The sequence below is a fragment of the Cupressus sempervirens genome, chromosome 2 (genome assembly GCF_028749045.1).
Source record: "Cupressus sempervirens isolate cs-2001-9-10 chromosome 2, ASM2874904v1, whole genome shotgun sequence".
NCBI lineage: Eukaryota > Viridiplantae > Streptophyta > Pinopsida > Cupressales > Cupressaceae > Cupressus > Cupressus sempervirens.
The window spans coordinates 725,787,545-725,812,768 of record NC_143119.1 but is presented as its reverse complement, the minus strand read 5'-3'; the positions used below and the strand labels follow the sequence as shown (position 1 = coordinate 725,812,768).

General features: G+C 35.8%; 1 protein-coding gene across 1 annotated transcript in view; it reads left to right on the top strand.

Annotated features, from left to right (window-relative positions):
* Nucleotides 1-25,224, top strand: part of PKL (chromatin remodeling factor CHD3 (PICKLE)) — a 132,262-nt gene that overhangs the window by 10,812 nt on the left and 96,226 nt on the right. The window lies entirely within an intron of this gene.

The following is a 25,224-nucleotide window of genomic DNA, read 5'->3' as shown; positions in this document are numbered from 1 at the left end:
AGCCCCTGACAATGTTTCCCTCTCCACTAGATGCCAAGACATGCACAAAACAGAGAATAAGTTATGCATTCAATATCTGTTGGTAACATGTATCTTACTTTTATAATATTTCAAATTACAAGTTGTAGGTATGAGAGATCGATTTATATTGTTGAATCAATTAATCCCTTCATTGAAATCTATTTTCTCGTCAATGTAAATGATAAGCAGTAAAATCAGTTGATTTTCTAGTTGAACATGAAATATATCTGTATGCATGAAATAGGTTTATTTGGCGGTTGTCATTTTGTCTTCCATTTATGTGAATAATGAATATGAACATATCTTTTAAACTATATGTTATTGCTATATTTAGCTATAGGAAAGAAAAAGGATGATATAGTGGTATTTGATGCCCTAAATGGTAATTGTCATTTTGATAGTGGTATAACTATTTGTGTCCTAAGTGGTCTATGTGGATTAACCTAGGTTTTGCAAATGTTGTCCTAGGCAGATTCCGGTTTTGGAATTTAGGTTATGTAAAACTCAAACTCTATATTTAGAGTTATTGATGATACTATCAATTGTTAGTTATGAAATTTCCATTTAACTGATTGTACCCATTAATCTCATTCACATGAACATAATTGTCTTCCTATGAATATGAAGTAATAACTGTATTTCTTTGGTATGCTAGTTGTTAGTTAAGACACGGAAAAAGTGGATGTTACAATGTAATCATTCATGACTTAGAAAGTTGGTAAATGTCTTTGTCTGTTGTGACGGGGTTAGGAATCTAAATCATTAACCTCTTTGAATTTAGAGATGTTACAAGGTTCAATTGTTCTTCCATTGTTGTCACCATTAATTGGAACATAATGGTAGCCAAACCTGTCTTCCATAAGATATATGTGGTGACTGTAACTTCTCCTTGCTATCAAACTCAAACATTTAATTCTTGATCTTTGCCCTAAATAAGGAATCTTTTTATGAAACATTGTTTTGTAGTTCAAGTGGAGAACATTGAGAGACAATATCATTAGGTTTGTCCCCTTACTCCCAACCTGCTTCTATATATTACTGATAGAATTGCACAGGGGTCCCAAGTTCTGTATTCAGTGTTCACCATTAACTTATATGTGTGCAAAAGAGCTCCATCGTTCCATTTGAAGAGTGAGTTGTCATTAGTTTGGTTCATTTCTACTTTAAACAAGGGATTATGAATAGGTTGAAGATTAACACAAATGTATCTTCTACCTGCCTTCCTTTATCTAATTCCTTTGGACGACCTTGCAAGTCATCATCATCTCTTTTGTTAGAACTAGGTGTCACGAAGTGCTTAGCTACCATACCTTGTATTCTTGATGGTGAGGTTTCTTTAATAATCCCTGACTTTCCTTCTTTTTCATATGAGTTAGGGTTTCATGACATCTAGATGTCCTTCTATCCTTGTTTACCATCTTCCGTGTTTCATTTCTCCAAACTTTCAATATTACACTTGTTTGATTGTCTACCTCAAAGTGATTTGATTGGATAAGTAACTATTGATTTCTTTGCACTAGAAGCATTTTTCATCTTTTTTCACAATAATTGCTGCCAAGTTTTCTTTTGGAGGTGAAAAGAGAATTTTGGTTGATATTTTTATCTCTAATCAATTCCCTAAAACTTGACTTACAGTTCCAAGATTTAGCCTCTATTTTGTCATCCCTTTTGCATGATCCTTGCAGTGATATGAGGTCAAACTCATCCTTCTTATGGATGCACGTACTTACTTATTTCTAATACACGAGGATCCACATTCTTCTTATTCCCCTTGAAATTTTTGATGACTAAATTATGAGTTCCTTATGGTGCTTGATGGTCCTCTCTTGCTTTGTTCTTTCTTAGGGCTTCATGTCTTGGGATGGCACTGTCTTCTTTTTTTGTAATCATGTCCAATGCCTCCAATAACATTTATTGTGAGGAGTGGATGTGAGGTACTCTCGATGCGATTTTTGAATTGCAATCATTCATTTTTTGTACTTTAGAGTGTTCGTGCTTGCTGCTTACTCTTCTTAGGTCCAAGTGATGACTTCTTTGTTCTTGAGGTGAATACTTAATCCTTAGCTCTATGTAATTGTTGGAACATGTCATGATGTAGTTTGCTTTCTACCCAATCTTTTCTAATTTGTTCATGTAGATGCCTCGTTGTTGGTTCATTGCTTAGATGTTTGGTTCTAGATGGAACCGTACATATATGCTTATTGGAAGGGGTTGGTTGTCAATGGATAGTTATCTATTGATATTCCTCTATAACCTTTTATGGTTGTTATTATTACTTGCTTGTTTTAGCATGCCCAATTATTGAGCCAATTTCTCTTGAGTACTTCCTCAACCTTCTATATATCCAGTGCCCCACGGGGACACATCCCCTGCCCAATCTCCAAACTCCCATCCCAGGGATGGTATGGGGACAGGAATGCTGTTCCAAAAATACAAAAAAGGAAACGCCTTGGAAACAATGTTTCATGGGAAACAACGTTTCTGATTAGCCTTCTATGCATGCGGTACAAGTGCCGTCTCTGATCTGCATTGTGTAACTTGTAACAGGTGTGCCAAAGGCGTTTGCTCTTATTGAGCAGATCCAATAAGGATTAAATAAAAGAGATAAATTTCCAATGGTGATTGAACGAATGTGATCAATCTCCCTTTTGTATCTTTATTTCCTTGTGAGCCCCCTTCTTCAACTAGGCACAACCATTTATTAAGTCATACTTCTTCCTAATTGCATCCCTTAGAAAATAACCTATCATTAATAATCAAAGTTATGGAGACAGTTAACATGTTTGCTAATTCTTACTATCAGCAGTGATACTTATTTTTGACTTTTTAAACTATTAGTTTGTACTGCACCCGAATATCTCAATTTGCTGTTTGTTAACTCCTTTATGTATTTTTTGGTAGTTGCTGCTTAGTACTTTAATGAGGTCCAGATCAATATTGCTGACAGATCCTTTCAATATACTCGATGTTTGACAGCCTCTGGTTTCCCATAAAGGATATCCGCATGGGACATAAGTTTGAACGTGTCGATGGTGCAGGAGCTCCTACAGGGCTAAGTGGTGCCTATGAAGAGTTTTTGTGATCGAGAATGTAATAAGGTCCATTGGACCATTTTTATGTCAATTGTAATCTCTTGAAGTCATATTTTGTAAGGCCAATGAGTCAAATTGCTATTGTAAGACCAATCGGGACCAAGTAGGTTAAATTTGGTCAAACAGGTCAAACACACAGGAATAGGGTAGGAATGGTGTTTTTGAGTCATTTGGGCCATGTTTTGCGCATATCTGATGTAATTGGGTTCATATGTAGTTGGAATAACAAATTGGCAAAACATTGCAAAGTTGCAAAAAAGTTTCTAAGCAACTTTTGCAACTTTTGAGCGCTAGAGTGCAACTTTTGAATCCAACCATCAATTGGTTTAAAAATCAGTTGGATTCAGTTGCAATGGTTCATATATGTCTATTTAAGCCTCTGTAGGTCGTGGCAAACCAGTCGTTGAAGTTCTAGCAATTGCCATTAAAAAAACAGAATTTCCTTTTTTTCTTGCAACCAGAGTTGTTGTATGAATTGCCTTGAGGGTAAATTGCACATGAACATATAGCATTTTGAATTACTTTCAATGTGGTGTTGGTTTAGTGTCTTTTTATCCCATTCTGTTCAAGTTATAGCCAAAATATTGCTGACTGGTATGAAACCCTCAAGCTAGGGCTTTGGTGAAGAAATGCCTAAAAACCAAGCATTCCAGGGTTGACAAATTCTGACTTTCAGGGGAATGTTAGGTTGTACAATGTACTTTAGGATTTTGGAAGTGCTAGATTGGGCTCAAAAAGTGGCAATCTGTTTTGATGCAATTTGAGGTCTGACATCTCAATGTGACAGATCGAGGACTAGGTTTGGTAGCAAATTGTGTTGCAGAAGCAGTTGTGAGGGGTTTAAGCACTGACCTATTGTGGATTATGTGTTATTAGATGGATCCTGAATGGTATTCGGTTAAGGAGTTGGAGGCATTCCAAGTGGTGTTCCTTTGTTAAGGGAGGCCTAGTAGCCCTATTAGGTCACTTCACCAGCCAGGGTTAACCCATCAGTTTAGGTGATCCAAAGTTGGTTTTGACATATGTTGTAAAGCTCCCAAAAGGGTATCCTGATTGGTATTTGGTTTGGTCATATGGTCAGAATCTACAAGTTATGGTCATATTACTTACTGGATAGGGCTACAAGGTATTATGTCTGTCTAGTAGCAAGTGATATAAGAACAAGTATTGGGTCTTGTTTGAAGGGTGATAAAGGGTTGTAACAAATCATTTGTGAGTAAAAGCAAGTATATTAATGTCCTTGTCATGGTTGTGTTGTTCTAGTGCCTAAACCCTACTTGGTCCAGGGGTATGAGGTTGGACGAGATAACCTTGGGGTAAGTTTGAATTGTTTTTAGAGTCCAAATGTGTGGGACATATAGGAGTCTTTGAGTCTGTCAAAACCTCTTTGTGAAGTCACTTTCTTGTATGGGTCAAGAGTGAATTGAATCCATGAGAAGTATGTTGAGAAGCACAGTGTTTGCTTTGATAGTCTCCTTTAAGTCTTCTTCCAACATAATAATCAATACCAGCTTAACAAATTGATGGCATTTCAGTCTTCCTCATGGATGATCAGTTGTTAATTTTAAATTACCGTCCACTGTGTGTGCCTTGCTTATAATCAGTTTTGATTGGTTTGTCTACCTTGCTAGGATGTTGCTTAGATTGATATGTAGTAACTAGCTAAGTCACAAGGGTCGCCGAATTTTTGGCTCCAAGTTTGAAATTCGGCGAACTTAAAATTTTTTAAAAAAAATTGAGCAAATTTGTCATAAATTCGTGTAGGCACTTAACAACCTTTTTTCTAAGGTTTTCAATAAAAAATTGAATATATAGATGCCTTTGTTAACTTCACAGTGAGGGCACACTGTGGCGGAAATTATTTGCCATTCTACTCGAGTGGCCGTTGCTTGCAAATCGTTGTGGGTTGCCGTGGGTTGTTGTGAGTTGTAGGTTTTAAATTCTTCTACAACCTCTGCTTTTGGCGTCTCCTGCATAACCTACAAAATCTCCGCCAATCTTGCGAGCGAATTTTCATATCCCTCGACATTTCAACCAAGTTGGGCATGCTTATTTAATTATAGATTTGGTAATACTTTTAAGGTTTGAGAGTATTTAATTTTAGGTTTAATAATAGTTTTGAATTTTTATTATTATTAATTTATTAGTGTTATTAATTTTATATTATTTATCAAATATTAAAACATATCAATCTTATATTTTGTTTTTTAATTGTTATTAAGTTAGTTTTATAAATTTAGTTCATATTTATTTAATAATACATAAAGATTAAATATTTATTATTTGGTATGGTTGCTTCTTAAATTTTTAATTATTTATTACAATTATTTTATTATTTTTAATCAAATTAAGTGATTATTATACTTTTATTTTATGATTTTAAATTATTACAGTTTATCAATTTTATATTGTTTCTAATATATAATTTTGTGTTCAAAATAAATATTTCTTTCTTTCTTTTTAAGTCTAATAAAATTATTTATTGTGAAGTTAATTAAAGTAGAATTTAATATTTATTTAATTTTCATAATAGAGTTTATTATTATTTTTTTTATCATTTAAACTGTTATACTTAGTAGCTTTATTTTTATTTTTTAAATTAATATGATGTTAAAAAGAATATTTTTAAAATTTTGATAAATTTATTTAGTTTATAGTTCATTAAAATGGATTTTATTATTTATTTATTTACATTATAGAATTTAAAATAACTATTCCTATATTTGGTTTTAATGTTTTTCAAATAAATATTAAATGATTTAGTGTTAGAGCTTGTCTGCAAGTGACTAAGGAATTGAAAAGTTCTTCACATGAAATTCATAAACATATAATAATAAATAACATATACTTTTTTTTTTGGAAAATCACATAAGGGGAATTCAATGTCGAATTTTTTTCGATTATTTTGACTTGTCGAACTTCATCCGAACTTCATAGTTGTTGAACTCGAACTTGAACTTGAACTCGAACCTTGTGACTTAGGTAACTAGTATTTAATATATGTAAAATGATATCCCTTCATAGAAGTCACATAGACAACCATTACACTAGTAGTGTTTGATAATACCTTAAGATAAACTGATTGAGGTATCTCTGTTGCTACTTGCATTCAATCATAGTCAAGCCATTGACTGTTCTACGTAATTCACTGACCTATTTCATAATTACAACCGTCCGAGTCATTATTACAATTTTTTCTTTCCTTAAGACTTAACAAAATTGAAAGTCTTGGTTGTCATGACGTCGAAGGGTGAGGATATTACAAAAATTAATGACGTGTTTATTATACCTTGCCCATTCCCTCAACATGGCTGATAAGAGCTTTTGTGGATTTCAATTTGAAAAATTTACTAATTACTATCAAGCACAGACTTGTGCACAGATAACATTGGAAATTCAATAAAGAGCAAGACTTATACATGCATATAATATATTTTATTTAGAAAGGATACCCAAAAGGGTTTTGATCCAGAAGACTGCCACAATCTAAAAGTTATAGATTCCGATAATTAATGGGATATAACAACTTGAGAGAAACATTAAAGGTTCACTTATTTTCCTCAAAATTCTTGGCACATGTCAAAGATAGGCAACTCAGGTAATATAAGATTTCTTTACTGAGGGTTGCAAAAATTATTTGCAAAACAAATCCCACATTTTGGTTGTAGCTGGCTGTTTGCATTTGTGATTCCAGGTTGTGTTACAAGTTACAACTGATTCCATTTGGGCTCGAGAGTAACTCTAAGCTCTTTTGTAGTTGTCTCGTAGGTAACATAGTTAATTGGGAGGTATTCTTGATTTTCTGTAGTTTCCAATTTGTCTGGTTTACTTAATCAAAACTTGAGTTTAAGCATCAGGGACCTTGATAAAGGTCCAAGCAGGTTTGAAGTCTTTGGGTTCATTCATCAATAAGTTCATTTGTATTCAACCCTATGTCCTTTGATTCCTTGAGACAAACATTCAGACCAGATTTAATTTATATTTCTTCTATGAGGACTTTACTTTTGAACACGTATGAGTGTACTTATGGAGATGTTGAGTGGAGTGTGTGGAGCTGGGTTTGGCTCTGCAGCTAGGGTTTCAAGTTTGGAAGGGGATTTGGAGGATGATTCAGACGAGGATAAAGATCTAGTTGGGCCTTTGCTCTCTTGCAGGTCTCTTGTTTTCGGGGGGTGCCATGGGTGTTGTGGGTGGGGGATGTGTGCCTTTGCTGCCGCTGGTTGTTACCCATGTTTTTGTGATGTATTGGATAAAGCCCACCGAGTAATGCAAATTTCTCGGCTGAGTTTGAGGTGGGAGACAAGTGTCGTTGGCTCTCTTCTTTGCTGGAACTAGTGTAGCTTTACCGAAAGGACCTCTATGTCTTTTCTTGTGCTTTTTTCCGAGTTTTCTCTTATTGGAGGTAGGGTTTGTCGTAGAGACAGTGTCGCTGCTGAAGTAGAGGATGAAGTTGGAGAGGAGATTTCTTCTCTGGGGAAGGCAAGTTTGGTTGTTTCTTCCTTTGATGATAGTGGCTGCCTTGCTGAGGGGCCTTTTTGTTGGATGGTAGTCAGTTTGGCTGCATTGCTTTGCCTTTTGTGGTGTTGTGCTAACCATTTTGGGTCGAGTTAGTGTGGTTTCAAGGAGGAGGGTTCAACTCTACTGGTGTTGGTTGCAACACTTCTTGGTATGACTCTTGCCACAAGGTGTTGGCCCCAGAGGGGGTTGGTTGTTTGTGGTTGGAGGTAAGCTTTTTGCCTTGGGGTCTTGTTCTTTCTCGAATTGATCCCTTGGCAGAGCTTTACTCCTATGGGACTCGGACAAAACCCTTTGTGGGTTCCTAGTGCCTGGCTCTTACCTTGTAAGGTTGTGCCTATTCGAGTCTTGGAGCTTTTGCTTTTTGTGGTGTTTGGTGAGTTTGTTTTCCTTCTGTGGGCTTGGCTCTGAGGCACTGTGGTTGTGGTTTCAGTTGTAGGGTTCGATTGGATCCAAATGGAAAGGCTGTTTGTGATGGATCTTTGGCTTTGGTGTTGGAGTGAAAACCAGAGTTTTCTGGGTAGTCCTTTGTGTTGATGTGTAGTGATTGATCAAAAAACTACTATACACTTTTCATAATTCTTTGAATTTTTTTTTATGGTTAACTCGTATAGGATTTTTGAGTTGACTCATCAACCATTTCCCAAGGTTGACTCGTCGAGTATTTTTTTAGGGTTAACTTGTTAAGAAGAAATATTCTAGCCCTAATTTTGCAAGTGGCAAAAAGCTTGTATAAAATGGCTTAGGTTTAGGGATTTTATGATGTATGATGATTTAGTAGCTTCCTGTGGCGATATTGAGTTGCAAGGGATTGCAGATTGTAATCAGGTTGTAATCATCGGATAATAAGAATATTGGACTCACTGTTTGGTGGACGTAGCCCAGGGATTGGGTGAACCGCGTTAAATCTTTGTGTCTTGTGTTCTCTTCTATGTGTTGTATTCCTTTCTGATGTTGGTTGTATTTCCATGTAATTGTTATTTCTATCTTGTTAATCCTAACACTTTGCTGTCCTTTTTTGTTATGGAGATTGGTTGTTTAGGCTGCTCTTGCAAATATTGGAACCCTCTAGGAGCTTAGTTTGATGGTGCTCTGAAGACATGGATAGTAGCTTCTTTCCTGCCCTTCCCAGCTGCTTTCCTATTGTGGTGGAGCTCTGCCGTCTCAAGGATGGGAGGTGTCTTGTTTCTATGACAGCATTATGGTTTTTGATTCTTTAGTGGTGTTCTAGTTGGAGATCTCTAGCTGTTTTGCTGTTGAATGAAAGTTGGGCAAGGATGTTTGGTGGGGGAGGAGAACATAAGGGGTGCTGGTGTCTTTGCATGAGCAGGCTTCAGTTTCTCCTCTTCCTTGTTCGGGTGCTGGCAGTGATCCCTTTTTGGGACTATGTTTTGAGGGTTTGCAAATCCCTTCCTTTTTTGAAAGACTAGTGCCTGCAGGGTTTTTGGTTCTATGTTTTGTAGCCTTAGAGCTTTAATGTTATCTGCTCTCTGTGCTTTTCTGTTTAGAGGGTAGTTCATCCCCATTGGCTTGGTCTCTTTTTGGGTTGTTATTGCAAGACGTAATGTTTTTACAATTTGGGTTTGTTATTTTTGGTTTTTCTGTAGTGGTAGTGAGGCATGCAACCAATTTTTAAGGGCACTTGCTGTTTTGTTGTTGTTTTTGGTTGGGAAGACATGGTGTTTTTGGCAGGCTTGGTAGGTTTAGGATCCTTAGGAAAATCCTTGAAGGTTTGGGGTCCTTCTGAAAACTTTACAAGGTCTTGGGTTCCTTTCAAAAACTCATTGGACTTGGTTTTGGAAGCTTGTTTCCTTAGCTAAGTTTTCGTTTGCAGATCTGTTGTAAGGATGTTGTTGCTGTAACAGGTTTTGGGGGCCTGCCAATCCCTGCCTTTTTAAATAAAAACATTTGTGGATGTGATTAAGTGATGAAAAAAAATTAAAATGATTTATATTTTGCTTGAGGCCTGTTTCAGTTTCTTCTCTGTCTGCATCTTCGTGTTATCCCTTGATATGCATATTGCTCTTTATGTTTTTAGTTGCAATATCATGCTTCTTGTACCACTGCATTCACTGTCACTCTGTGTAACCTCAGATTGGGAGGTGCAATATAGATCCAGTTTGATTCGATATCATGTTCATATTCCCGCCAGGGTCCCTTTTGACAATTTTTAGTTCAAGGGTGCAGTTGCTGAGTTGTTTGATAAACCCTGGTTTGCATTGTACTACCCCTGAAATGGCAATAGTCAGAGCACAAGCTAGACTTTGTCAGAGCACAAGCTAGACTTTGATTATGTATATGTAAAAATAAATTAGGTAGATCAACCCTTATTTAAAAAAATATTGTATGTAACAAATACTCTGCATTGGCAAAAGCCAGGTTTATTATCTGGGGACCAGTTTTCAGTGATGAGTCGTTTTTGCATGTGGGTTTGAAACTCAATAATAAAAACAGAGACCATTAACAGATCAAGAATTTGGTTGCAACTGACACTGCAATCAGAATAAATAAATCGGGAATGAAATGTCATTACTTTGTGGGATTCCCTAGGCATGCTATCAAACTTGAGAAGCAACTAAATTAAAACTAAGTGATTTGCTGGATGCACCAGTTATATTGCACTCAAAACATAAAGTTTTTAATGCAAGAGCACAAGAAGGCTGTGTGACAAAAACTGCATTGGAACTCAGATTACACTTGGTTTAGAAATCTTTGACAATAGCACATCTGGGTTTAAGAATTTTCCAGGGCCTACTTGTAAATATCAAGTAAAAGATTAGATAGTATATGAGTATAATTACCACGATAAACCAAAGAGACTCCAAGCTGAGCCATGCAAACTACTATACACCACAAACCCCAGCCTCCTGAAAAAACCTTATCCGCCAAAATCCTATCCCCACTGCAACATACAAACCAAAATCATATAAAAAACCAATCAACTGCTGCAGGAAATAATGAGAAGGCACTGGGACTGCCCCCAAGTCGCCTCACCAATCCCACACCTGCTACACAGCCCAACCACAGGCTCTACACAGAAGAATGGCCCCTGCAAATTAAAACAGCCGCCCCTGTGGATCAAACTCCACCGAGAACCGGTCAAAACCCTAGTTACCGGATTCGTGCCTTAACCCTCGGATCCGGATTCGGGTCCGATTCGGATCCGGATCCGCGTATGGATCCTTGAGGATCCGGGCAGGATCCTTAATCCTGCCTGTGGATCCGTCAGGATCCCTGGATTAAGGATCCTGCCCGGATCCTCAAGGATCCACGTGCGGATCCGTGTGAATCCACGGCAAGGTCAAATAAAAATTTGCAAAAAAGTGGGAATTGTAGTTTCATATTTTAGCCTGCCAACATTTTCAACCACCAACACCTCTTTTAGCAGTCAATTTTGTGTCGACTCCAAACACTGACACAAAGCACTTTCAATATGGTATCAATGTGACTTTCATTCTGGAAAGAGAAGGCAGGACCGTTGACATAGACTGACAGCAGCTGCTGGTGTTACTGGTACATAGACTGACAGCAGCTGCTGGTGTTACTGGTACTGTTGACTGTAATGGCTGGAAGGACTGTCAAAGGCTTTGTCCAGTCGTTTCTGGAAGAATTTTTTTAGCAGGTATGTTAACCTTATTGATCTTCATCTTCCCATTGGTGCTGAGTCAGACAGCACTTGCTGTCTTCAACATTTGGGAACCACTGCAAATGAATTTGTATTTGAACAAGCGTCCTAATGCGAGATCATTATAATGCATATATATATATATATATATATATATATATATATATATATATATATATATATATATATATATATATATATATATATATATATATATATATATATATATATACACGAATCCTCCACGAATCATAATTGGAAAAAAAAAAATCCCCGAATCCACGGATCGGATCCCGTGCCCGAATCGGATTCTTGGCACGAATTGGTAACTAAGGTCAAAACAGAGAGCTAGGGCACACAGGCCCTAGCTTGGCTCCACCTGCATGACAGAGCCCCATTTCTTTTCCCTATCCTTGAATGGAAATCCCTATTTGTCAACTCATTGGATTTAAATAAATCAACAAAACATTGCAAAGTCTATTCTCGCTAACTTTAGTAGTTCTCCACGTGTGGCTGCTAGTTGCTGGACATATATATATATATATGTTCATTTTAGGAACTCTAGGTCACAAGTGATTGAAATGATGGATTAAAACACATTTTGAGAAGTATTCCTATAGTTTGAATACTTCTTCCCCAAATTCTAAATAATGGGCGATTTGGAATATTTGGAGCTATTATTCTTTTGTTAACCTTGCAACCCTCATTTAACTTATTTTTGCAGCATTCAACCCAGAAGCTTCCTCTCTCAAACGCACAACCGAAGTAAACATTTTCTTTGGGTGACATATGCCGGGAGAAACACCTTTACTTACATTGCAGGTGCTGAGATCATTGGCACACACTGTTGTATCGCCTCCCATGAGTCCATGACTATAGGAGAGGAAGGGTATTCGGAGAAAGTCCTCCAAAAAACCACAATGATCCTCAACTTTGGACCTAAACACATTAATATGTGCCAAAATCCCCATGTATGGGAATCTCTGAATCATGTACAGATTAGAGTCAAGCAAATGACTATGCTGAGTAGTAGTTGCACGCTTGTAGCCATCAGGATGTTTACAAAATTACGCATATGTCATATAGTACTACTATAATGATTTATGTGTATTTCTCTAGTTTATCAACATGTATATTGGAAATAGTAGGGAATAGTTTACAGATTTGAGCAACTCTGATAGTGATGGAGTTTTTTCTGAAGTCAACAAAGGAAGTGAAGGGATCTTTACCATTATCATGCTAAGAAAATGATAAGGTAATTGTATGATATGGTGGTGTCTTATTGTGACGTAATGTTAATATATGAGCCTTGTGTTTTTTGACGCATTCAATTCTTTTAGCTGGTGTTTCAATACAGATATAGTTTTTTCAATAATTTAACTTATGAGAAGCAATTGTGATACTTTGGGTGTTCACAATGGGTTTTCATTGTGTGCAACAACTATCTCTATGTGCAGAAATGCAAAATAAGGCATTATGAGAGACATCGGCTGCTGCAATAAAACTTTAACAGAACGTAGTCTTTTGTGAATCCTATTCTGAGAAAATACATCTGTAGGAAAAGCATTGCACTTGATGCAGAATTCTCTCTCATGTCATCTCTTGTTCTCATGCTTTGCCTGTCAATTAGCAGAAGAAAGCAAAAGTACACACTTCATTTTGTTAAGAATATAACCAAGATAAACCTACAGGTCTGACAGTACAGACCGTACTTTCTCTTAATATATATATCTCTAATGATTGGCATTTAATTTACATATATATTTCTCCTAGAGGTGCTGGCGATTTCTAGGATGATGCCTTGTTTGGTGCTTGACTAAACTAACAATTAGTTAGTCATGACTAATCTGTATCTGCTAGATCGCCGACTTAGCATTAATAATAATATGGTTAGTGCCAAGGGTTATGTCTCTTGAGGGACATACCCTTTAGAAAGGGTATGTATATAGGTTGTAAATGCAGTTTAGAAGACACACAGTAACAGCAGTCTGCTCTTCTAAGTATTTTACATCCTGCGATTTATACTTGAGATTCTCCCTCACATTGAAAGGTGCAATATTCATTACTGATCTACATTATAAAAGGCAATAACTTCATCTATATTCAGAATACATAAAAGGATCTAACTCAGCATATAAGACTGGATTGAAAGTCTGATTAAGAGATAAAGATTTAGCAGAAACTTTACATGGTATCAGAGCCAAGTTATCAAATCTAGGGCTCTGCAAAATTCAGTCATCAGACTTTATATATATTTAGTAATTTTCTCCCATCTTCAATGGCATACACAATCAGACCCGAGGATAGGTTTGATGGGAAAGAACACTTTGAAGTTTGGAAATTCAAAATCTTGATGATTCTTGAAGAGAACAATGTAAAACAATTCGTTGATGGAGCATCCAAACAACCCCCAGTTGAACCTCACAAATCCATATGGAGCAAAGGAAATAGAAAAGCTATTCAAATCATCTTGGATGGAGTTAAAAATGATATCGTACCTATGCTTACAAAACATCAAACTGCTTTTGATATGATGAAAGCATTACGAAATGCATATGAAGTAAACAATGCAACTAGGGTTCTTGCACTAAAAAGGCAACTGAATCACATTCAGACAAAGAAAGGAGAATCGATAAACTCTTATTTCCTAAGAGTTGCCGGCATTAGAGATGAACTATCAAGCATAGTGTTGATGCGAGTTTTGTACCACTTACATAACATATTAGGATTTGAATATTCAATATGGGATATCAAACATGCAACTCCTCTCTTGAAAAGTTATTACTCATGAAGACATAAGCAATAGCTCCAATGTTCCTTACACCGTTGGATACTCGCTCAGTTTTATTGATGTGATTCGTTGGTAGTCACGTAGGCAGCCTTATGCTATTCATTCAAGGATGACTTGGTCTTTGGTGGAATGAAGGTGACGGTGACTCGGTTTGTGAAATGTGCGGAGGTAGATAATGTTGATGATGGTGGTGATGGAGGATGTGTCTGTCAGTGATGATGTTGATGGGAAAGCGATGGTTGTGGAAGGTGAATGGGTGAGTTCTATCACTTGATCTACTCTAACTTTCTTCTCTCTAAACTTCAACTACCCAACTACTCACTATTCTACTCCTATTCCTACGAATGGATGGTTAGCAAATGGACGGGGATCGAACCTAATGAGAGCTGACCAACGGCCTCACTTCCACAGGTGCAATGATTCAAAGGAAAAATAAACTAGCTTACCACACAAAGCTTCCCAACCAGCTGCTAGGATGCTAGTGGTCTAGTATTGATCCCTATCAAACATTTGCCAATGCTACCATACAACTATTCATCTACTTTAACTTCACTTAAACAACTTCAAATGCAACCAACTTTAACAACTTGAAAGAAAAATCTAACTAAGTGGAAGTAGAAGACATGCAATAACACCCAATGTTCTTGATCAACATGCTAATCGCAACAATGAAAAAGAGAGCATTTTGGTATTATCTTCGTAACAATTTCTCCGACCCTTTACAAATGAGAGCAAATGGCCTTTTATAGAGGCCAAAAATACAACGGATGGTGGAGATCAAAACAAGATCAACGATCCAGATTGGATCCTCAAAACCCTAATTAGGGTTGCCACCCCATCAGTCAATGAGAAGCTACCACCTCATCAATGGATCAATGAAAAAAGTGCAAAAAGTGGCAACCAATGAGACGGCACCAAAATAGTGGCCAATCAGAAATAGACACTTGTCCTATTCTAGAAGAAAGGGAAATTGCCACTTGGGCTTACATCAAATGATCTTCTAATATAAATCTTCCCTTTTCTTTCATTTTCTTAGCTAAGGAAATGAACTTAGCTAGCCTTTCGTTAACTTCTTCCATAGGAGGACAAGGTGTGTGCTTTGCCTTGAGTTCCGTTGACTTCGCCACGCTGTTCGCTGCTTGCAATATCTTTTCATGATCCTTCTCATATTCCTTCGCAAATCTAATAAAAGCACTGAGAGAGGAAAGGGTGCCCAAATGCTTCTTCTTGATAGCAACCTTTCCCAACTCATCCAACCTCGATCCAAAATTTGTTTCATTGACATCCTCTTCTCTAATATCCTCAAAATCAAGTGCCACTGTAAGCCTCGATGATTTGTTAACTCCTCTCCTTCCCTCGCGTATCCAATTCTGCTTTAGATGAGTGTAATAGGCCTCTTGGTTATCTTGAAATGATTTAGTTGCTTGGTCCATCATTACAACATGCCTTTGTACTAGTGAATGTTAAATGTTTCTTCAATCGCTTGTTCGCCAATGCTGGCCAACTCTCTCTTCCCTTCATAAAAAATGATGGAATTATTGTTTAGATCAAAATCTGGATGCACATTCCATAATCAATTTTGGACAGGGCAATGTGGGAGGAAAGGCCATTTCGTGTTCAATTCCACTCTTGTAAATCCTTTTTGCCAAGGGGGATTGTCCTTCCTTCAGTCTGTCCCTCATCCGTATCATGTCCACTGTACAGATATTGGTGTCAATTATTCTCTTCATTTTCGAGAAGAAGGAAGTATTGGGCATCATATCCTCTTTGTCTTTCTTAGTGTTCGCCCGCTTGGGATTCTTACTTGCACTATCATCCTCCATGCTCGTCGCCCTATTACGGGATGGTAGAGTGGTGGACCAAAAGGCAAGAAGAACCAAGCGGAGCAATCCTTAGACTAGAACGAAAGATGGATGTTAGCTTAAGCACTCCTTGCAACTCTAGATGATGAAAATTCACCTTAACCGATAAACTTACAGAGACTTTTCGGGACCTAGGATATGACTTTCAAGTAGTTCAAATCCCTTTGCAAATAGAAATTAACACTCCTAAAACCATCCAACACTTGCCTTCTATGCAAAAAATCAAACTTTCATATGTATTTCTTCTCCCAACAAAATTGCCAAAATCTGATATAAAAAATGCAGTCCTAAATAGGAGAAAAAAAACAGACCTTCACCACAAATTGCTCAAAAATCAGAATCAGATCTGCCTAAATAAAATGCCAAGAATGGAAAATTTTGCCTTTGTCTCAAATTCGCCCAAGCATGAGGTCTGAAATCTGCCCACAAATCTACCCAGGGCACAAATCACAGCCCACAAATGGAGGAAAAAACCATCAAAATCTGCAAAAATCTGCCCACAAGAAAAATCGCCAAGGCCTGAAAATGGAGGAATGCAAGCAAAAATCGCCCAAGCATGCAAAAAACTGCCTTCCACTAAATTCGCCCAAGTCTGGAAAAAATCTGCTCCTCCACAAAATTCGCCCATATGGAGAGGAAGAAATGATTTGTGAAAATGAAATGGGGAGGAGACTCCCTTTATAGCCAATTTTCTTTCTCCATAAAGCTGGCCTACATGGTCTAGGAGAAAACAAAAAACAAAAATTAAATTCAAGTTAAGGTCCACAATTAAATATTTAGCTCAAAAAAATTAATTTTGCCAAAAGAAAATTGCACTTTTAAATTTACTAATTAGCTCCAATTGCAAAACGAAATTAAATGGCCTTGAGGGTGTTAAATATTTTCATTTAATGAGGGTTTAGTGATTAATACGTCATTAAATTTGGATTTTGGCTAACTAAAAGGCATTTTTTCAATATTAAATTACTAAATTCATTAAAAAATTTAAAAGTTTTCAAGGCAATTAATCCAATTAAAGCTAATTTTTTGCAATTTTCTATCAAATCGATTTTGCCAAGCTAAAAATTAAAAAATTAAAATTGCATTTAGAACCAAAAATCGATTTTTTGCACTTTTTCTCAACAAAATTAAAAAATTTTCACCAAAGAAAAATTTGAGATTTTCCAAAACTTAAGTCTAATTAAAATTTCTCTTTTGAGAATTATCCAAATTTACAGAGTTAAGACCAAATTTTCAAAAGAAAACGTCTAAGTACAAAATTCACAACTTTATCCTGCCAAGTTGAAATTAAATTAGAAAATTATTTGGCCTAAGGACAAAATTGATAGCTCTGGAAAATTAAGTTGAAACCGGGTGAAAATATATCTAACCTTCTCCCCACTGGCCCTGAAGGTGTCCAAAGCTCAAAATTTTCAAAACTCAAAATTGTTGGACAATCCAAAAATTTGCCAAGGCGATTAGAAAAAAGGAGGTCCCCAAAAATTTTGGGGCGATGGTGTGAAAACTTCACAACACATAGGAACCATCATTAATGACACAAAATTAACGCTTATGGCTATAGATGGATTGCCAGATTCATGGGAAACATTCGCACAAGGAATAAGTGCCAGAGATCAGCTTCTGGACTTTAACAGACTCAAGAATGATTGTCTTCAAGAGGAATCCAAAAAACTAAGAAAAGAAGGGAAACCAAAAATAGAAGATGAAGAATTTCATGTTCTTAATACAAACTCTTATAAGGGCAAGAAGAAGCATTTCAAGAAGAAAAAAGGAAATCAAAAGAATGGAAAGCCCAAGAAAGATCTATCTAAAATAAAGTGTTTCAAATGTGAAAAATTTGGACACTATAGATCTAATTGTCCTGAAAATTCCAAACAACAGGCAAATTGTACAAATGTCATTAGAGAAGAAGATACTTTTGATCTTGAGAACCGTGTTTTGTATTCCTCTTTATCAAATGAAATTTCAAATAAAGCATGGGTAATTGATAGTGAATTTTCTAGACATATAACGGGATACAAAGAAATTCTAGATTCTTTATCAGAGAAAGTTAACGGTGAAGTTACCATTGGTGATAACTCTGCACACTCCATTGAAGGAATTGGAAATTGTACTTTGAAACTAAAATCAGGAAATACTCTTCTTCTTAAAGGTGTACCCTATGTATTAGGGATTAAAAGAAACCTAATCTCAATTACAATGCTTGAAGATGATGGACACAATGTTGCATTCGTGGATGGCAAAGTATTAACTTGGGCTAAGAATTATTCCATCAAGAAAGCAAAGTTAATTGGTCAAAGAAAGGGATATTTGTATGAACTGAATACAAAATTTAGTTGATCCATTCAAGCCCTAGTTCACGAAGCTAAAGATTCAAATGAAATATGGCTCAGGAGATTAGGGCATCTAAATTTTAAAACTTTGTCAACTATGGAAAAGATGGTTATTGGATTACCCAAATTAAATAAAGATCACCCTAGTATTTGCAAGGGGTGTGCTTTGGGTAAAAGCACCAGAAGTCCCTTTCATGATAGTACTAGGAAAACAAATAATGTACTAGAATCAATTCATTTAGATTTATGTGGACCTATGTCCGTTCCTTCTCTTGGAGGATTCTAGTATTATATCTTGTTCATAGATGACTTCTCTAGGAAAAAATGGATTTATTTTTTAAAATGCAAGGAATCAGCAGAAATCCTACAAAGATTTAAAGAATTCAAAGCATTAACTAAATTTTTTTCAGGACATAAAATCAAAACCCTTAGAACAAATAACGGAGGAGAATATACCTCAGACTTTTTAAAAAGTTTTTGTTAAGAATTAGGGATTAAGAGGGAGTACAATGTTCCTTATAACCCAAAACAAAACGGGGTAGTAGAAAGAAAGAATAGGACAATTATAGAAGTTGCTAGGGCTATATTTTTGACCAAAATCTAGAATACTATCTTTGGGCAGAAGCCTCTTGTACTGCTATATATATTCAAAACAAAAACCCTCACTCCTATCTTAAAGATAAACCCTCGAAGAAGTATTTACTAAAGTAAAATCCAATATAAGTCATCTTAAATTTTTTGGATGTCCTGTATATATCCATGTTCTAAAAGAGAAGAGAACCAAGTTAGAACCCTCTGGGAGGAAAGGTATTTTTGTAGGATATAGTGAAACTTCTAAAGCATATAGGGTTTTCATACTTGGACAGAAAACTATTGAACTTAGCAGAGATGTAATCTTTGAGGAAGATCTTGCATTCAAAAGAGCCATAAGTTTTGATGAACCTTCTCCTTTATCTAGTTCTGAAAGAAATAGTGAATTTGGATCCTAGAGGGAGAACTTAGAAGAGATCGAAGATGAAATCCAAAATATGAACCTTGAAGAAAATTCAAAGAAAAGACCACTTTGGGCCATAAAAACAATTGAAGCAGCTCAAGACTTTGCTGCACCTTCAGGAACAATCAGAGAAAGGAAAAGACCTAAAAGATTCTCTGGTTATACAACAAACATGAGTGATTTATCCAAAACTGAGCCAACCAATCCTTCTGATGCTATTAAACATTCAGCCTGGAAAGAAGCTATGGTAGAAGAATACCAATCTATTATGAAAAATGATGTTTGGGAAATTGTTCCAAGACCTAAAGGAAAATTTGTTGTTTCTTCCAAATGGATATTTAAAATAAAGCATGCTGCTGATGATAGTATTGAGAAGTATAGAGACAGATTTGTTGCCAGAGGATTTTATCAGAAAGAAGGGATTGATTATGAAGAAACCTTTGCTCCTATTGCCAGATATACCTTCGTAAGAGCAGTCTTAGCAATTGCTTCATCAAAGGGATGGAAGGTACATCAGATGAATGTAAAAACAACATTCCTAAATGGAAAGATTTCAGAAGAAGTATATCTGGAACAACTTGAAGGATTTGAAACTCATGATCCTAACGCTTTTGTTTGCAGGCTCAAGAAAGTTCTCTATGGGCTTAAACAGGCTCCTAGGGCCTGGTATGAAAGAGTTGATAAGTATCTCACCAGCTTAGGATTCTCTAAGAATGAAGCTGATCCAAATTTATATTATAAAAGAGATAAAGATGATATTGTAATTTTGATACTGTATGTTGATGATCTACTAATTATAGGTGATGATCATCTCATAGATCAGTGCAAGTAAGATCTAACTAGAGAATTGTAGATGAAAGACTTGGGACTCCTTCATTACTTCCTAGGACTGGAAGTACGACAGAATTTTGACTGTATAATATTAAATCAAGGGAAGTATACATCAGGTATTTTAAAGAGATTTGGAATGTGGAATTGCAAACCTATGTCTTCTCCTATGGAGACTAATCTACATTAGCTTAAGGAAGCAGCTGTAGAATCACCATCCATAGATTCTACTCTCTACAGATAGATGATTGGATCTCTTATGTACTTAGTAAATACAATACCAAATATTTGCTATGCAGTTAATGCCTTAAGTCAGTTTATGTGTGAACCGAAGGAGATTCATCTAGTTGTAGTTAAACACATTATGAGATACTTACAAGGCACCCTTAATTTTGGTCTCAAATATGAGAAAGTTGCTTTAGATTTGCATGGATTCACCGTCGGGTGGAAGTGTTAAAGAGAGGAAAAGCACTTCAGGATGCTGTTTCAGTTTAGGATCAGCTATGATATCTTGGATATGCAGAAAACAGTCTTCAGTAGTTTAGAGCTCCACAAAGTCGAATACATTGCAGCAGCAATGGCCTCTCGTGAAGTAGTCTGGCTGAGGAAGTTACTTGTAGGATTATTTGGGCAAGCCATGAATCCTACGATTATTCATTGTGATAATCAAAGTTCCATCAAGCTCTCAGTGAATCCAGTTTTCCATGACAGGTCCAAGCATATTGAAATTCCTTACCACTATGTAAGAGATATGGTAGATGAAAATTCTGTAAAATTGGAATACATTTGCACTACAGATCAGACAGAAGACATACTCACCAAACCTCTATCTAGAGTAAAGATAGAACATTTCAATAGGAGACTTGGTATGGTTGAGTTGTAATCCATTTGTACTCTCTTGATTATTAATAAAATAATTTTATTTTTGTCAGGCTGTTGACTGTTATGGGCTCCACCATGTGTAATCATTATTTAAAGAGGTGACGATCTTTGAAATAATGAACACCTGTATAAAAGGCATTATGAGAGATGACGATCTCTTAGATAATGTACTAAACATTAGATTTTACTATAAGATCTAGATGAGTTTTAGATCATATTGTGATGTTGACATTACTATGTTCATGGGTCACAAATTGGATAAAGGAAGAATCTTAGTATTCTTTGGGTTTATCTTGTATTCTAGTAGATCTTAAACTCAGGAACTCGTTGTGATATAGAAACACCAGTTTCTATGAGTCACAACCTGTGTTTTATCGCTAGTAGCAGTGATTTGTCATATCACAGGTTTAGTAATATGACTTTGTATCATGTGTTCTATGATACCACATACTAAGAAGAGACAGACAAATATAGAGTATTAATTCTTGCTTAAACATTTGTATTGGTGTTGCTAGATATAATATCTCTGTGTAGGATTATCAGGTTAAGAGGGAGTGTTAAGAATATAACCAAGATAAACCTACAGGTCTGACAGTACAGACCGTACTTTCTCTTAATTATATATCTCTAATGATTGGCATTTAATTTACATATATATTTCTCCTAGAGGTGCTGGCAATTTCTAGGATGATGCCTTGTTTAGTGCTTGACTAAACTAACAATTAGTTAGTCATGACTAATCTGTATCTGCTAGATCGCCGACTTAGGATTAATAATAGTATGGTTAGTGCCAAGGGTTATGTCTCTTGAGGGACATACCCTTTAGAAAGGGTATATATATAGGTTGTAAATGCAGTTTAGAAGATACGCAGTAACAGCACTCTGCTCTTCTAAGTATTTTACATCCTGCGATTTATACTTGAGAGTCTCCCTCACGTTGAAAGGTGCAATATTCAGTATTGATCTACATTATAATAAGCAATAACTTCATCCATATTCAGAATACATAAAAGGATCTAACTCAGCATATAAGACTGGATTGAAATTCTGATTAAGAGATAAGGATTTAGCAGAAACTTTACACATTTGTATATATGCTAGGCTGTTATTTTTTGAATTTTGTATGTGCTTGTAATATTTGATGTATTTGGAGGGACATGTTTAAGCAGGTGGCTCTTTATATTTTCATTGTTATCGATAGCCAATAATAAATGAAAAGTATAATACTGCTTTTGTTTTTGAATTTTTAAATAATGTCTGGGTTGCACCAATATTTATATTTAATGCGGAGGTAGTGTTTAATGATGTGTTTGTTCTTGTTTGGAACATTTTACCAAGCCATATTTTCTTACTTTTTATAAAATACGCTGATTCTTTTTTGAGTAATTGTTAATTATCCATGTTTCCCAGGAAAACAATTCCACCTTAATTGTCAACGGACTGGAAATGGAAACGGTTTCAAGGATGGGGGATAGCTGGAAACATTTCCAAGCTGTCCTTAGTTATGCAAAAAATTTGGAAACTGTCCTGGAAACTTGGAAACAGTCAATTCTTGTAGCAGAAACCATTGACTCTTCCCCAGATGGCTGGGGACTCGTCCCCCAACTGTCCTGGGGCAGGCAGCCATTTCCAGTGATGGCAGTCATAAAGCAAGTGGTTTTATAATTTATTGCAATTCTTTTTATTGTAATGGGGGCATCAAATTCTGCTTGTTCACATTCCATCAAATATTAATGCTTTTAACTTTATTTTTAATTTTACTCTTTACACTTTGCTCTGATTGCATGAAGCATCAATTTATTTGCTGACTCATTATCTCTATGTGGGCTGCTTGACTGCACTTTCTTCAAGCTTATGCCTTTAACTACAGTACCAATATTATTATTTTTGTTGCAAAATATTGTAGTGATCCATCTTGTGTCTTTTGTGAGTATGCAATGATGGAGCATGTAAATAAATACGAGTTCATCTGCTATGCATTGATCTAGCTGTCTTACTAGTCTAATTTTCATGATTAATACTTGCTAATATATTCTCTGGAGATTTGTCTGTTTTTTAGGAATTGGAATCCATTTATATGTTAGATCTCAATCACATATAAAACTTTATTTTAACATCATTTAGGAAGCCAGTTTTACATATGGCATTTTTGTCCAAATGTTTGTGTTTGCCATTCCCATTATTAAATGCAGTTGCCACCTGTTGTTACAGTAATAGCTTCGGTTGGGTCTGATAAGCATTGATATCAGTATATGGAGCAACTATACACATTCATATACATATGTATATGTATACGTATGTATATCTATACATACACACATATGTATATGCATATACGTACCTATATGCATATGTTGTGATTACTACACATACTGATATCATAAATATTCTAATACCTGTGATATTGCCCAGATAGGGCCACATAAAAATATGATCAAATTTATGTACTGATGTATTTATCTGCCTAAGGCAGATTAGTTCTCTCCCTGTGATTGGGCTTGAAATTACACAGCGATAACCTTAATATGAGTTGCATTATATGCTCGGGCACAATATGTATAATGTCTAAAGCTGTTCATGGACTTGTTAATGCTTGTCATTGATGGCATATTAGTTTATTAAGGCACAACAACTAGTCAAACCATGTAGGGTCATGACCCTATTGCCACGTAGGGGTCATGCCCCTACATGTATGTGACGTTTCGTATTATATATATGTGTGATATTTGCTGTGGGAAAATATCAATCAAGCGGCATACGATTACCCAGCAAATATACATTATCATCTGCAATTTATTATAGCAATCAGACTTTTGTGATCTTCCATATCTGCAGTAAGTACAGACCATTATTATTTATTAAAATAACAGTAGACAACAAAGAAGTATATATCAAATCTGTGAATAGTCATCTGATTGAATCTGAAAATAAAACTGTTATCCTCTATCTCTGATCTTATTTTCCTTAACACCTGTTAGCCTATTTTTTGTGCCCATGGTTTTTTCTTTTTGATCTTTAAATGAAGTTTTAATTGCAACAGAGGTTTTTCTATTACAAATAATTTCCTTGGATTAACTTGTTTTCTGTATTGCTATAAAGCTCCCAATCCAAATTTCACAATATAATAAACAATTGACTATTATTAGTTTTTTTGAATGAAATTCTGGATTTCCTTATCTCTCTATCTATCTATGTATAGCTGTCACCAGCCGTCCTCTGCTCCAGGGGAAAACCCCCTCCTTGAAACCATTTCCCTGCCCCCCCGTCCTGGAAGCCTGTTTCCTTGTCCCCTTGTCCCAGAAACCCAGGTAATACAAGTATGGTGTATGAAGGATGTTTGACAAATTTGTTGTCTTTCTGTTAGTAGTTCATGCACCTGTTTGAAGAAAAGGCAATCTTTTCAAAGATAAAGGTTCTTTAACTTATTTACAAAAAATAAGATTTTGAAATTTAATATATAATCTATCATGTGTATAGAGCTGGTATGTCTTATCTTTTTAAAACTTGCTCATCCCAGAAACACAGGGTGACATAATTATGGTGTATGAATGATGTTTGATAAATTTGTGGTCTTTCTGTTAGTAGTTCATGCACCTGTTTGAGAAAAAACAGCAATCTTTTCAAATACAAGGTATTTTTTTAACATATTTACAGAAAATAAGATTTTGAAAATTAATAAATAATCTATCATGTGTAAAGAGCAAGTATGTCTCATCCTTTCAAAACTCACATTTCTCAAGCCTATTAAAGAAGTTATGGGACCAATACATATTTTTCACTCTTTTACTTAACCCACTACACTCAAGCATGGGAAGACAAACTTGTATGACGAAAAGATCAATACTTGGCATATTGCTTTTCAGAGATTATTATGTATGCAAGAGGATTTTGAACAAAAAGTGCTACTTATCGCTATCCTTGTGAAGAAACAAGGATGGAGCAAGTTTTATGGGTTTGAAAAAGAAAATATCTTGCTCTTGTCATCAAATTTTTATTGAATGTTTCTCCATTATAACTTAGAAAATCCAAAATCTATATATTGAGAAGATCTGAATGGTACGATTCTTTACTCAACTAGGTTCTGGTGATATGTAAATGTGGATTTTCCAATTTTTGCCTTAGGACATGAGATTAGTAGATAAGTAATCTATAGATAAGGTTATATAGGTGCACAATTATGAGGGTATACAAAGTATGGGTACCAGACACCCAGACTGGACCATCAAAACTTGGGTAAGCAGGTTCAAGGGCACAGCTATTTAAGAATCATAACAAATTATA